Raw genomic sequence first — 13337 nt, 5'->3', positions numbered from 1 at the left:
AAAAAATTATTAAATAAACCCAGTTGTGCTTTGTAATGATGCCGTCAGAGAGAGGGTAAATTTCACAACAGGAAGCAGAGCAGGAAAGGAGATATTTTTCTTGCACCTTCGCTGAGGACCAAACACGGGAAGTCGCCTTATATTGGGGTCAAACTATTGGTTCCTTTAACTCAATACTGTCTGCTCAGACTGGCAGCAGCTCTCCAAGGTCTTGATTAAATGTCTCTCCTGTCACCTGCTGCCGGAGCCATTTAACTGGAGATACCAGGGAATGAATCTGATATTGTCTGCATGCAAAGCAGGTTGTCTCGACTGGTGAGCCAGGATACTTCTTGCCAGTCTGGAAGTGACGCGGGAGATCTAAGATTAGGATATCTTGCAATTACTGTTGGGCTTCTTTTTTTTAATTGCCACCTCCGTACGGCGGCTTTGAAGATCGGGGAATTTGCCTATGGGAGAGGCCTGAACGTAGGAAGCTGCCTTCTACTTAGTCAGATCATTGGTTCATCTAGTTCAGTACTGTCTTACACTGGCTGGCAGGGGCTTTCCAAGATTTCAGAGTAGGTTCTCGCCCAGTCCGGCCTGGAGATGCTAGAAGCTGAGTCCTTCTGCCTGCAGAGCAGTTGCTCAACATCTACTCCTCTAGTCCTTGTTCTGATCTTAATTCCCCATCCCTAAAAGCTGCTATTAGCTGGGGAAGAAAGGATAGGCAGCTACAACACATGAATATTATTGTGTGGGGTGGAGGGCCCATTCTACAAACTCTTATATACAAGAAATGGGTAGCAAACTCATTTTACAAGTGTGGAACCCTCGTATGTACAGGAATCAGCAGGTTAAAAGGAACCATCAGAGCCAGTGTGGTGTAGTGGTTAAGAGTGGTGGACTCGTAATCTGGTGAACCAGGTTCGCGTCTCCGCTTCTCCACATGCAGCTGCTGGGTGACCTTGGGCCAGTCACACTTCTCTGAAGTCTCTCAGTCCCACTCACCTCACAGAGTGTTTGTTGTGGGGGAGGAAGGGAAAGGAGAATGTTAGCCGCTTGGAGACTCCTTCGGGTAGTGATAAAGCGGGATATCAAATCCTATATATATATATTTCCCCTCAAGATGCGCAGAGCATGCAACCCTACTACCGGGTTTTGCTTTATTACAATCTCATATGAAAGGTTATCTTAGGCACAAGTACGAGCAGAAACACTTCCAGACTGGTAGATGAGTCACATTTCTTCTCCACAACCCCACCTTGCCCTCCAGCCACCTGCTCTGGATTAAAACAGGAAAATACTCTCGTACCAAGAAGGTGGTAAGGAAAGGGCAATCTCTACTCCAGACCCTGCAACCCCGCTCCATGACTCATGTAGAGATGAACAGGCAGCCTCCTCTAAGAATGAGTGGTTCTTTTGTTGCTTTATTAGGAGTGCATCTGCAGCAGCACAACTGGCCGTCTTCATCTGCCCCAGCTGCAACAAAACACGTCTCTCCCGCATCTACAGCCACAGCGGGCGCTGCAACTGCTCAACAGCTTGATCTCACCCTGCAAGGTGCACTCCATTGTCTCCTAAAACGGACGGATGTCAACTAATTAGGAGTGACGCTGGCACCCAGTGCTGGAAATAATTTCCTGCCTCCCACACAGGGCAGAGAACTATGTAACACAAAGAGATACAACAGGCTACCTCCTTTACTGGTAAATCCTCTGGGCTCACAGGAACTTTTAATTATGTCATTAGTTTATTTCTCATAGCAGTTCTCTTCTGGGACACCAGCGTGCTGTGGTGTACCATTTGGGATTTACTGGCTCTAATCCTGCCCTCTACCCTGCCGAGACAGGATCTTCTTATCTCTAACCCACATTAATTCCCTGCAGATTAACCCACATTTATCCCACCCGATAAGACTGCTGCAAGCAGAAGCAAAGTGGCCTACAACAAAGACCTCTGCGGTTCTGGAGGAAGTGCTTTAAAATAAGAGAATCACCTGCAATCTGAACTGTTAATGATTTGAACCAAAACTGCATGCAACAAACACCCTGTGACTGCTGCCTTATACCAAGTCAGAACATTTGGTCTGCAGAGCTCATCAGCTCTTCAGGCAGGAATCTCTCTGAGCTGATGGGAGTTGGAATCCAATGTCTGAAGGGCCACAGATTAGCCGGTGACAACCTCTTGGCCAAACCTACCTTGCGAGGGTGAAAGAGGGGGAGGAAGCACATTTGTGACTTTTCTTTTTTCCTTTTTCCTGAATTTATTTCTTTCCTTTTTAATTTTTTTCTTTTTTATTTTGACAAAGTAATAATCATAAACGAATAAGAATAAAAATGTGCACCCCACCACGGAGACCATTCCATTGTAAATATCCAACCTGATCTCGTTTTTTGACAGAATTACAAGCCTGGTAGATGAAGGGAACGCAGTGGATGTAGCCTACCTTGATTTCAGCAAGGCATTTGACAAGGTGCCCCATGATATTCTTGTAAAGAAGCTGGTAAAATGCGGTCTTGACTATGCTACCACTCAGTGGATTTGTAACTGGCTGACTGACCAAACCCAAAGGGTGCTCATCAATGGTTCCTCTTCATCCTGGAGAAGAGTGACTAGTGGGGTGCCACAGGGTTCTGTCTTGGGCCCGGTCTTATTCAACATCTTTATCAACGACTTGGATGATGGGCTCAAGGGCATCCTGATCAAATTTGCAGATGACACCAAACTGGGAGGGGTGGCTAACACCCCAGAGGACAGGATCACACTTCAAAACAACCTTGACAGATTAGAGAACTGGGCCAAAACAAACAAGATGAATTTTAACAGGGAGAAATGTAAAGTATTGCACTTGGGCAAAAAAAAATGAGAGGCACAAATACAAGATGGGTGACACCTGGCTTGAGAGCAGTACATGTGAAAAGGATCTAGGAGTCTTGGTTGACCACAAACTTGACATGAGCCAACAGTGTGACGCGGCAGCTAAAAAAGCCAATGCAATTCTGGGCTGCATCAATAGGAGTATAGCATCTAGATCAAGGGAAGTAATAGTGCCACTGTATTCTGCTCTGGTCAGACCTCACCTGGAGTACTGTGTCCAGTTTTGGGCACCACAGTTCAAGAAGGACACTGAGAAACTGGAACGTGTCCAGAGGAGGGCAACCAAAATGGTCAAAGGCCTGGAAACGATGCCTTATGAAGAACGGCTAAGGGAGCTGGGCATGTTTAGCCTGGAGAAGAGGAGGTTAAGGGGTGATATGATAGCCATGTTCAAATATATAAAAGGATGTCACATAGAGGAGGGAGAAACGTTGTTTTCTGCTGCTCCAGAGAAGCGGACACGGAGCAATGGTTCCAAACTACAAGAAAGAAGATTCCACCTAAACATTAGGAAGAACTTCCTGACAGTAAGAGCTGTTTGACAGTGGAATTTGCTGCCAAGGAGTGTGGTGGAGTCTCCTTCTTTGGAGGTCTTTAAGCAGAGGCTTGACAACCATATGTCAGGAGTGCTCTGATGGTGTTTCCTGCTTGGCAGGGGGTTGGACTCGATGGCCCTTGTGGTCTCTTCCAACTCTATGATTCTATGATTCTAAAATTCAAACACCTCTAGCGATGGTTTGACCCATTTCCGTTTTAACAGTACAATTTCTGCAAACAACCCCCTATATCTCCTCAAAATCATTTCTCCTGCATATTCCCCATCTTACATTAATGGCACATGTTAATTTATCATTATTGGCTATATCCCACACCTCTTTATACCATTCTTCCATTTTATATTCTGCTTGCCCCTTCCACTTCCTAGCTATCATAATTCGTGCAGCTGTCAATAAATTTGTGAGCAAGTCCTTCATAGCCCGCGAACATTCTACCCCATCGTAAATTTTGATAACAATGCTACCTCTGGACTTTCCGTCAGCTTTAACCCAGTGATTTCTGTTATCTCCTTAAACACCCTTTGCCCCCCCCCCCCCATTGTACATATTCGTGACTTTCATGAAAAGCGTGAAAGCAGTTCAGACGCTGGTGACTTCGAGATTGTATTACTGCAAGGCACTCCATGTGGAGCTTCCCTTGCACTTCATCAGAAAGTTTTAGTTAGCGCAGAACGCTGCAGAACAGTTGCTGTCAGGTGTGAGAGCCCATCAGCATCTGCCTCCACTGCTCAGAGATCTGCCCTGGTTGCCGATTTGCTACTGGGCCAAGTTCAAGGTGCTACTATTGAATCATAGTTGGAAGGGACCCTCAAGGATAATCTTGTCCAACCTCCTGCAATGCGGGGAATCTTTTGCCCAATACGGGGCTCAAACCCACAACCGTAAGATTTTACAGGATCGCCTTGCTTCATATATGCCTTATCAAGCACTTTGAGCTGTGGAACTGGCACTGAAGAGGTGCAACATAATACTTGCAAGAAATCAGTATTTTAGTGTGGCAGCACACAAACTTTGGAACTGACTGCCTACTGACACCAGGCAGGTGCCGTCACCGTACTGCTTTTGGCACCTACTTAAAACAATTCTGTTTCAAGAAATAAAAACCACCCACCTTCTGGAAATCCTGGTAATGTTTGAGAATATCCAGACATATGGCAGCGCTAGTTTAGGCAGGTCTGTACCAGACATCTTACATGTGTTTTCTTTCTAACTACGGCTGGTTTTAATCGCTTTTACAACACAACACAGCACACAGGTTATCGCAGCTAACTCTTGACACCCCCACCCCAAACCACAACTCTCTGCCCTGGTGGGGGTTCCAAAAGCACACTCAGAAGCAAAAGCAGCTCTAGTGCACGTGAACGACTGTGACCGGAAACCGTGAGAAGAAGTTAAAATTAGTAGCCAGGGCGGAGAAGTTGCAGCTGCATTTCTTGAACAAGGAAGCTTTTGGCACAGATATGCTGCCTGGATTATTTCCCCTCCCAGAGAAACAAAGGACAGAAACATGTTTTTAAGAGGAAGGGAGCCTGGGTTTTACACCCGATCCTACATTCTGTTCAGAATTCACTGAGCATAGCCAGGAACCAGACAAACCTCCGGCCTGTTCGTAGCCTCCAGCCTCCTCCCCGTGCCTGCCTGCTTTCCATCTTTAGTAAGTGCAACAACCCACTTCCTGAGTGGAGCTAGCCAGGGTGCACTCGGTGCACGGCAAAGGCCTCTTGCCGCCTCTGGCTTCCGCCCCACACATTCACTGCTTCCTGTTTTCGGAAGAACTGTGATGCAGGCTGGGGTTGGCGAGGCGGAAGTGACTTCAAACAGTGAAGAAATAGATGGTGAGAAGATGCCGTGGGTCTGCTATGAGTGGGCTTTGAGCAAGCCACTATCTCTCAGAACAGGCCCACCTCACCAGCTTGTTATGATTCCAGAATGAGAAACTGAGATATTGCAACCCTGGGATGGGGAACCTGTTGCTCTCCAGATATGGTTGGACTCCATCTCCCATCAGCCCCAGGCAGCATGGATGACGGTCAGGGATGATGGGAGCTGTAGCGCAACAACGTCTGGAGGACCACCGGCTCCCCATCCCTGCTGTAACTATTTTCTAGCTTTTTTCTAAGCCTCCATGCAGGCATTTCAAGCCTCATTAAGCACTGACTTCCTGGATGAGGCTGTATCCTATTGCTGGTTGAGGTACAGCAGCTGGAAAAGTGGGATTTCTTGGTAGTGGCGTCCCCTTTGGGAATTCCTCACCCCTGAGTATGTAGTAGGCGGCTTCCTTCCTTACCGCATTTAGGTGCCAGGTGTAAATGGTGTTATTCTAGTATATGTAAAGCCCTGTTTAACTGACCCTCGGTTTTGTCCTTTTATGGGGTGGATTTTTGCTGATGGGTGTTTTATTCTCAATAATTAAATGTGTCTGTGGCACGGTTTGCATGTAACAGCAAACCATAGGTAAAACAGGCATCTGGGAGACAATCATTTAAACTTTGGTTTCTTACATTCCTCCCCCTTTCCCCCCACTAAAGGACACACATGCCAGGAAGAACTGCTCTTCACTCTCAGCTTTGGGGCTAACCATAGTTAAGGTCTGGATTTGCATATAATGCTAAGCTATGGTTAACATTAAGTAAGGTTTATAAACCAACTACAAACCTTGGTTAATGAGCAACCTTTTGCTATAGTTAATAAACCATAGGTAAGATGCTGTGCTGGTTTTCACATAGCGCTAAGCCATGGTTTAATAAACTAGTTTAATAAACCATGGTTTAGTATTATGTGAGAACCAGGCCTGTGTGTGCTTATGATTGATTATTATTCAGAGGTACTCTGAACATGGAGGCTTAGTTTGTACGACTTATAGCAGCTGAGAGACCCATCCTCCATGAACCTGTAATCCTGAAATCTTAACTTTGAGGCATGTCAAACTTGTCCATGTACAGTGGTTCAGAAACAATTGTGCGATTCGACGATTCAGTTTCGGCAATTTGTCACAAGGAGAAATAACACAGGAAACAAATGGGTGCAACCCGACCCGGAATGTGCAATTGTGCAGTTCTCTTTCCCTCTCCCTCAAAAAATTGTAGCCGTTTTCATTTTTCTTCATCATGCTTTGCGCAATTGTGCATGCTCAGCCCTAGCAGGCTCTGTGACGAGATAAGGCAATCTGCCAAAACAGCAGCAAGAGTGGTGGCTACCCAGAAGGTGAAGTTGGGCAATCTTTACCAGAAATTTATTTCTAGAGGGCATCAAAGGGAATGACGGAAGCCGGAAACCACAGCCAGTCAAGCTCTAGAAACAGCAGCCCTTACCACATTTGGTTATATGCAATGGGCTGCAAGACGGTACGTCTGGAAAGGAGCAACCAGCCAGATGTAAACATAAGGCTCTGTGCTTAACATAAGATTCCTGCATCGCAGGGGGGTGGATTGGATGACCCTAAGGGTCACCCAGACACTACGATACAGTGGTACCTTGGGTTACAGACGCTTCAGGTTACAGACTCCGCTAACCCAGAAATAGTACCTCGGGTTAAGAACTTTGCTTCAGGATGAACAGAAATTGTGCTCCAGTGGCACGGCAGCAGCAGGAGGCCCCATTAGCTAAAGTGGTACCTCAGGTTAAGAACAGTTTCAGGTTAAGAACGGACCTCCAAAACGAATTAAGTTCTTAACCCGAGGTACCACTGTACTAGTGAATGTAATGCCATCCTGCAAAAGGGTTGCCAAATGATGCTGCTGTAGCTCCTCCCACCTCAGTTTTCTCTCTTGACTCCTTTGCTTCTCACTCCTCTGCCTCATCTGCCGTGGAACAAGTCAAAACTCTGGCCTAACTGGCAAAGGGCTTCTGCTCTGCAAGCTTTATGTCCCAGATTCGTTCCCTGACATCTCCAGGTAGTTATAGGAGAGAACCAAGAAAAACAAGAGACGTTGAGAGGGACAAATGCATCTGGAGAGACAACACTGTCACAAACAGACTGAAAACTGGACTCTGACCCTTCTACAAGACTTTGTGCTCTGCCGTAGACTCTAAGTGCTGTTCCTCAGCCTTGCTTCTCCCATCGCCTAATTGGGGAATAACAGTGACCTACCTCTAAAGCAGGGACGCGGGTGGTGCTGTGGGTTAAACCACAGAGCCTAGGACTTGCTGATCAGAAGGTTGGCGGTTTGAATCCCCGCAACAGGGTGAGCTCCCGTTGCTCGGTCCCTGCTCCTGCCAACCTAGCAGTTTGAAAGAATGTCAAAGTGCAAGTAGATAAATAGGTACTGCTCCGGCAGGAAGGTAAACGGCGTTTCCGTGTGCTCTGGTTCGCCAGAAGCGGCTTAGTCATGCTGGCCACACGACCCGGAAGCTGTATGCCGGCTCCCTCGGCCAATAAAGCGAGATGAGCGCCGCAAGCTCAGAGTCGGCCACGACTGAACCTAATGGTCAGGGGTCCCTTTACCTTTTTACCTCTAAAGCAGCGGTTCTCAACCTGTGGGTTCCCAGATGTTGTTGGACTACAACTCCCATCATCCCTGAGCTCTGGCCTTGCTAGCTAGGGGTGATGGGAGTTGTAGTTCAAAACATCTGGGGACCCACAGTTTGAGAAAGGCTGCTCTAAAGAGATGTCCTGAGGAAAACCACAAGTAATTATTGCAAAGCCCTCTGCAAATTAAGAATTATCTGTTAACACAGAACCGCCACATGTTCAGAAGGTTTAGGGTCTGATACTACTCATTGTTGTCCTCTTTATTGTTGTCTATCATCGGATGCAAAATAAATAAAACACATTTATTAATGAAGAGAAGAAAAGAACCATCAAAACGATCCAAGGAATTGGATGAACGATCAAGGAAAAGTTGATGCACTGGGGGCTTTTTAGTTTAGGGCGGAGAATCCAACTGTAGGGTGGGGACATAGAATCTAGTCCAACCCTTGCAATACAGGAATTTTTTTTGCCCAACATGAGCCCCTGAGATTAAACGTCTCATGCTCTACGTGACAGAGCTTTATTAAAAAAATATGCAGAGTGTAGCGCAGGGGGTGAGGAAGCTGTGGCCCTCCCATGCACCCCTGATCACTGGCCAGGGTGGCTGGGCCTGATGGGGAGTTGAAGCCCAAGAGCCTCTAGAACAGGCATAGGCAAACTCGGCCCTCCAGATGCTTTGAGACTACAATTCCCATCATCCCTAGCTAACAGGACCAGTGGTCACGGATGATGGGAATTGTAGTCTCAAAACATCTGGAGGGTCCGAGTTTGCCTATGCCTGCTCTAGATTATAGAGGGCCATGGCTCCCCCAGCTCTGTTGCAGAGAAAGTCAAATAGAGAGGACATTTTGTCCCTAACTCCCATAATATTCCCACAGTCTACTGCCAGGCAAAAGAAAGGATTCCCCCCCCCCACGTGCCCCCAGCCGCCGCATGCAATGCACAGTTAATCTATGGAATTCGCTGTCGGACTGTATGGTGATGGCCTCAGGCTTAGATGGCTTTAAAAGGGGATTAGACACATTCCGAGGGGTGGGGAAGAATAACTCTATCAGCAGCCTATTAGCCAAGTTGTCTAAATGGAGCCTCTTTGTTTAGAGCCTGCATGCCCACTGGATTCCAGTGGCTGGCTGGCGGGGGCAACACCATGGGAGAGCTGTTGCATTCATTCCCTGTTTGTGCACTTCCTTGAGGGAAATAGTATTGGCTACTTCAGGGAAGAGGATGCTGGATGGGGAAGCTGCGGCCTTTCAGATGTTGGGCAGTAACTCCCATTTATCCCCATCAACTTCTGGAGGGCCATGGGTTCCCCATCCCTTCATCTGGTCCAGTACAGTTGTGCTGGCCACAGTCCTATGCACACTTACCTGTGAGTAATTCTGAGCAAACATGCTCAGAATTATGCTGCACAGCTGCAGTGGGTGTGGGGGAGAATCCCTGGGAAAGTGTCACTTGCATAACATCGATGTGTTACGCTGCTCTCAATGACACAGGAGCAAGGCCGTGACAAAAGCTGGCAACTCAGATCTATAGCAGCAACTATGGCTCTAAAAGTGAAGTAGACAAAATGGCAGAACCCAAGCTGTCACAAACCAGAATTACGGTATTATATACAGTATTTATTAGATTTATATATCGCCCTTCATCAAGAGCCCACCGAGTGGTTTGCAACAAAAAGCACACAAAATTATTAAGACTATACTAAAGGGGGGGGGAGAGAAAATAAACATCCCCCCCTCCCTCATGGTGGAGAATCAAGGGTAATGCAACTCAGCCTGTCGAATTTTGCCACATAAAGAACAGAACGGCAAAATGGTGTCACCCGAAACCACACAAGTCAAGGCGCATAATGCCCAAGTTAATTTCAGTCCCATCCTATTCCTATTTACTCGGAAGCAAGCCCAGCTGAGTTCACTGGGACATACCTCCCAAGTAAGTATCTACGGTTCTCCAGCCTTTGGCATTTGAAGAGGAGAATCCCACAAGCACCAACACTCCCTGGCAGTGAAAATCCAACAATAATAAATTCACAGTTTGCTGCCCCTTTGAGACACTCCAAATAAGCTGCCCGAGGCAGCTGTCCCACTCTACTTAATCATAGAGCTGGCCCTGGTCTTGTTGTTTAGTCGTTTAGTCGTGTCCGACTCTTCGTGACCCCATGGACCAGAGAACGCCAGGCACTCCTGTCCTCCACTGCCCCCCGCAGCTTGGTCAGACTCATGCTGGTAACCTCGAAAACACTATCCAACCATCTCGTCCTCTGTCGCCCCCTTCTCCTTGTGCCCTCCATCTTTCCCAACATCAGGGTCTTCTCCAGGGAGTCTTCTCTTCTCATGAGGTGGCCAAAGTACTGGAGCCTCAGCTTCACAATCTGTCCTTCCAGTGAGCACTCAGGGCTGATTTCCTTCAGAATGGAGAGGTTTGATCTTCTTGCAGTCCATGGGACTCTCAAGAGTCTCCTCCAGCACCATAATTCAAAAGCATCAATTCTTCGGCGATCAGCCTTCTTTATGGTCCAGCTCTCACTTCCATACATCACTACTGGGAAAACCATAGCTTTAACTATACGGACCTTTGTTGGCAAGGTGATGTCTCTACTTCTCAAGATGCTGTCTAGGCCTGTCATTGCCCTTCTCCCAAGAAGCAGGCGTCTTTTAATTTCGTGGCTGCTGTCACCATCTGCAGTGATCATGGAGCCCAAGAAAGTAAAATCTCTCACTGCCTCCATTTCTTCCCCTTCTATTTGCCAGGAGGTGATGGGACCAGTAGCCATGATCTTCGTTTTTTTGATGTTGAGCTTCAGACCATATTTTGCACTCTCCTCTTTCACCCTCAATAAAAGGTTCTTTAATTCCTCCTCACTTTGAGCCCTGGTCTTGGATGTTATTGTTCTGTCTCCACAATCCCAGCAACAGACATCCCTGCATATCGCTCTGGACTCTCAGCGGTGCCACTCCCAATAACTCCTCCAGTGCTTCCTTAGCACAAGCATCCTTTAGGAAGCGCTGAGCTGAAACCAGTGGAATCAAGTTCAACGCAATGCCAGGAATGTTTCTCAGTGATGGCCTGAGGCAACTGCAGAGGGGATGGGTTGAGCATGTGCCAAAAAGCAGCAGGCCTTGGGTGGGAGGTTTCTTAAAGGCCTCTGCCGCAAAGAAGTGAGGAGTTAAAAGAGGCCTTCCATGGTAACTGTGGCAATTTCATAAACACTGACTTCAGTATATTTTTAATGACTTCCTTTGGAAAAACACAGCGGGTGGCTTCTGCCAGGAGGAGCCCTGGTCCGCTGCTCCCACTCCTGCTCCCCTCTGTATTTAATCTTCCATGATGCCTCCCTGGACCTTCTGCCAACTGCACACGCAAAAATGTCCTCGGTGCCTCATATGTATCATCTGCCACAGACAGTTGCAACTCCCAGATTCTGAGGGAGGCCTCCTCAAAAAGTGCAAACGGCAGATGCCACAAAAACTTACTTCTTTTTACATGTATTGTATATAAAAGAGATGTGGGCTTGAACTACACAAAGGCCAACTTTTTTGAGAATCCCTCTTTTCTGCTGCATTCGAAGGCTGCAGGAGGATGTGATTTGGCTGAAACTGGGAGGAATAGGAGGTGGGGTTTGTGGATTTCATAAAGGACCCTTATTCCTCCCCCCCCCATAATTTGAGGTCTGGGAGGGGGGGAGGTCACCTCCTCCTATGGCCAATGTGCCTTGGTCTCCTCACTATCTCTCTCTGTCGCTGTATGACTGGCTAGTTTCCAGGCTTGTACTGCTTTGTTTACTGAGGGTCAAACTAGGCAGAGAGTCTGGCGGTTTGTGACTGATTAAAAAAACCAAAACAAAACAAATAGCCGATTTGAGGGTTCCTGCCTGGATCAGGCCTGTGGTGTGTGGAAATGGTCCCTTATTGGCATCAGGCCCACCCACACCTATTTGTTGAAAAACTAGGAAACCAGCCATGTAAGACCAACCCACCTAAGCTAATGTCACCGTTGGTCTGGCCCTCGGGCTGCCCATCCCAAACCAGCTATATTCGGGGACTGAATTACAGGGAGGGAAGAGGGGCTCTGCCCCACCCTCATTAGCTTTTTTGAGAGCCCCCTTAGCTATTTTTTTAACAGAGTCCAACAACATCCAGAGGGCCACAGGCTCCCTGTCATCTTGTTGTACAAGGAGAGCCATTTCGTTCAAAATTCCTCTGGAAAGAGGTATACTGCCTCTGTACATGAGGGGTCTATTTAATTACCACAACAAATAGCCATTGAGAGGTTCATCCCACGTGAATTTGCTTAACAGCCCTTTGAAAATAAAAAACAAAAGCCACCTAAGTAGTCACCATCACATCTGGCAATCTTGACACCTACCAATTCTCTGGTAGAGTAACTCTCTCATTGTTTTGTTAGGCCTGCTATTCTGTGCTGCTGCTGTCACTTTTCTCTGCTTATTTCATAGCAGAAATTATTACGCTTAAGGGTGTGCCCAACAGATCATCCAGTGTGTATTAGTTACCCGTTAATGCTCTTTTAAACAGAGAAAGGGTGGGTTGTTCCCACCCCTTTCTCACCTGCCTTTGGGTAAAAGTGAGGATTATAATCTGTATTAGTTGACTACTGAACCTGGTGTTGCCAGATACTGAAAAGGGCACGGCTCCTGTGCCTTTTAATAGCTATATGGAAGAGGGAAATTGACACAGCTATGAAAGGTACAGGAACCCTGTCCTTTCTTGCAGCTGGTCACCCTGGTGATAGCTCTGGATTAAACACAAAACGTAATCTTGTACATGCGGTATTAAGTGTCTCACTCTATTTCTCCAGGCCACTCATCTTTATTATAACCTAATTTGGAAACACTGAAAAGCTAAGAGGGGCTAAGAAGCCTATTAGACTCTTGCAGCAAATACATCAATGAACCCTCTTGCATCCTAAAGGCTACAACAATTATTGTAGTATGAGCTTTCAGCCTAGTTCATCATTTGGATGAAGGGGATTAGTTTGTGCCAGTTGCTGCAAATATTTCTGTTTGCTTGTTTCCTGCGGAGGCTGGCGTTTTCGTTTTTTTTTTTTTTAATGTATTGATTTAATTTTGATGGTCATTAATTGTTGATGGTTGTTTTTAACTATTTTGTATGTATTTTAAGCTTGATCGTAAGTCTCCTTAGAGACTGCCCTGTATTAGGCAACTAACAAATTAGCAAAATAAAGCCACAATAAACTCCAAAGAGCCAAGCCCAATCCTTTTGGCAGCTGATAGATTGCAGCCCTTTGGCATATATCAGTCCAGGAGCACCTCTTGATACATACCAATTGTCCAAATTATGGAAAAACCAAGCACAAATTGTGCTGGAGATGGAGGCTTGCCCATGGCAGGGATACTCCCAGGTCGCACCTGCTCTGCCTTTCAGGTTGGCGTGAGCTCCCCAGAACCCACTGGGGAAGACTGCCAAGATTTT

General features: G+C 46.8%; 1 protein-coding gene and 1 long non-coding RNA gene across 4 annotated transcripts in view; one reads left to right on the top strand and one right to left on the bottom strand.

Moving 5' to 3' along the window:
* Positions 1-13337, bottom strand: part of PPP1R18 (protein phosphatase 1 regulatory subunit 18) — a 44802-nt gene that overhangs the window by 17565 nt on the left and 13900 nt on the right. The gene's annotated exons all lie outside the window — the stretch shown is intronic.
* LOC307209107 overlaps positions 1-13337 on the top strand; it is a 37394-nt gene that overhangs the window by 19007 nt on the left and 5050 nt on the right. Inside the window, exon 2 of one of the 3 annotated variants that reach the window (XR_013835313.1) lies at positions 1417-1950. The exons of the other annotated variants lie outside the window; for them this stretch is intronic. This is a non-coding gene — a long non-coding RNA (uncharacterized lncRNA). Of the gene's footprint in view, positions 1-1416; positions 1951-13337 lie in introns of those variants that run through there. 3 annotated transcript variants of the gene reach the window in all.

Source organism: Podarcis cretensis, assembly GCF_951804945.1.
Source record: "Podarcis cretensis genome assembly, chromosome: 2".
In the NCBI taxonomy this organism is placed as follows: domain Eukaryota; kingdom Metazoa; phylum Chordata; class Lepidosauria; order Squamata; family Lacertidae; genus Podarcis; species Podarcis cretensis.
This window is presented reverse-complemented; position numbering and strand designations above follow the sequence as displayed.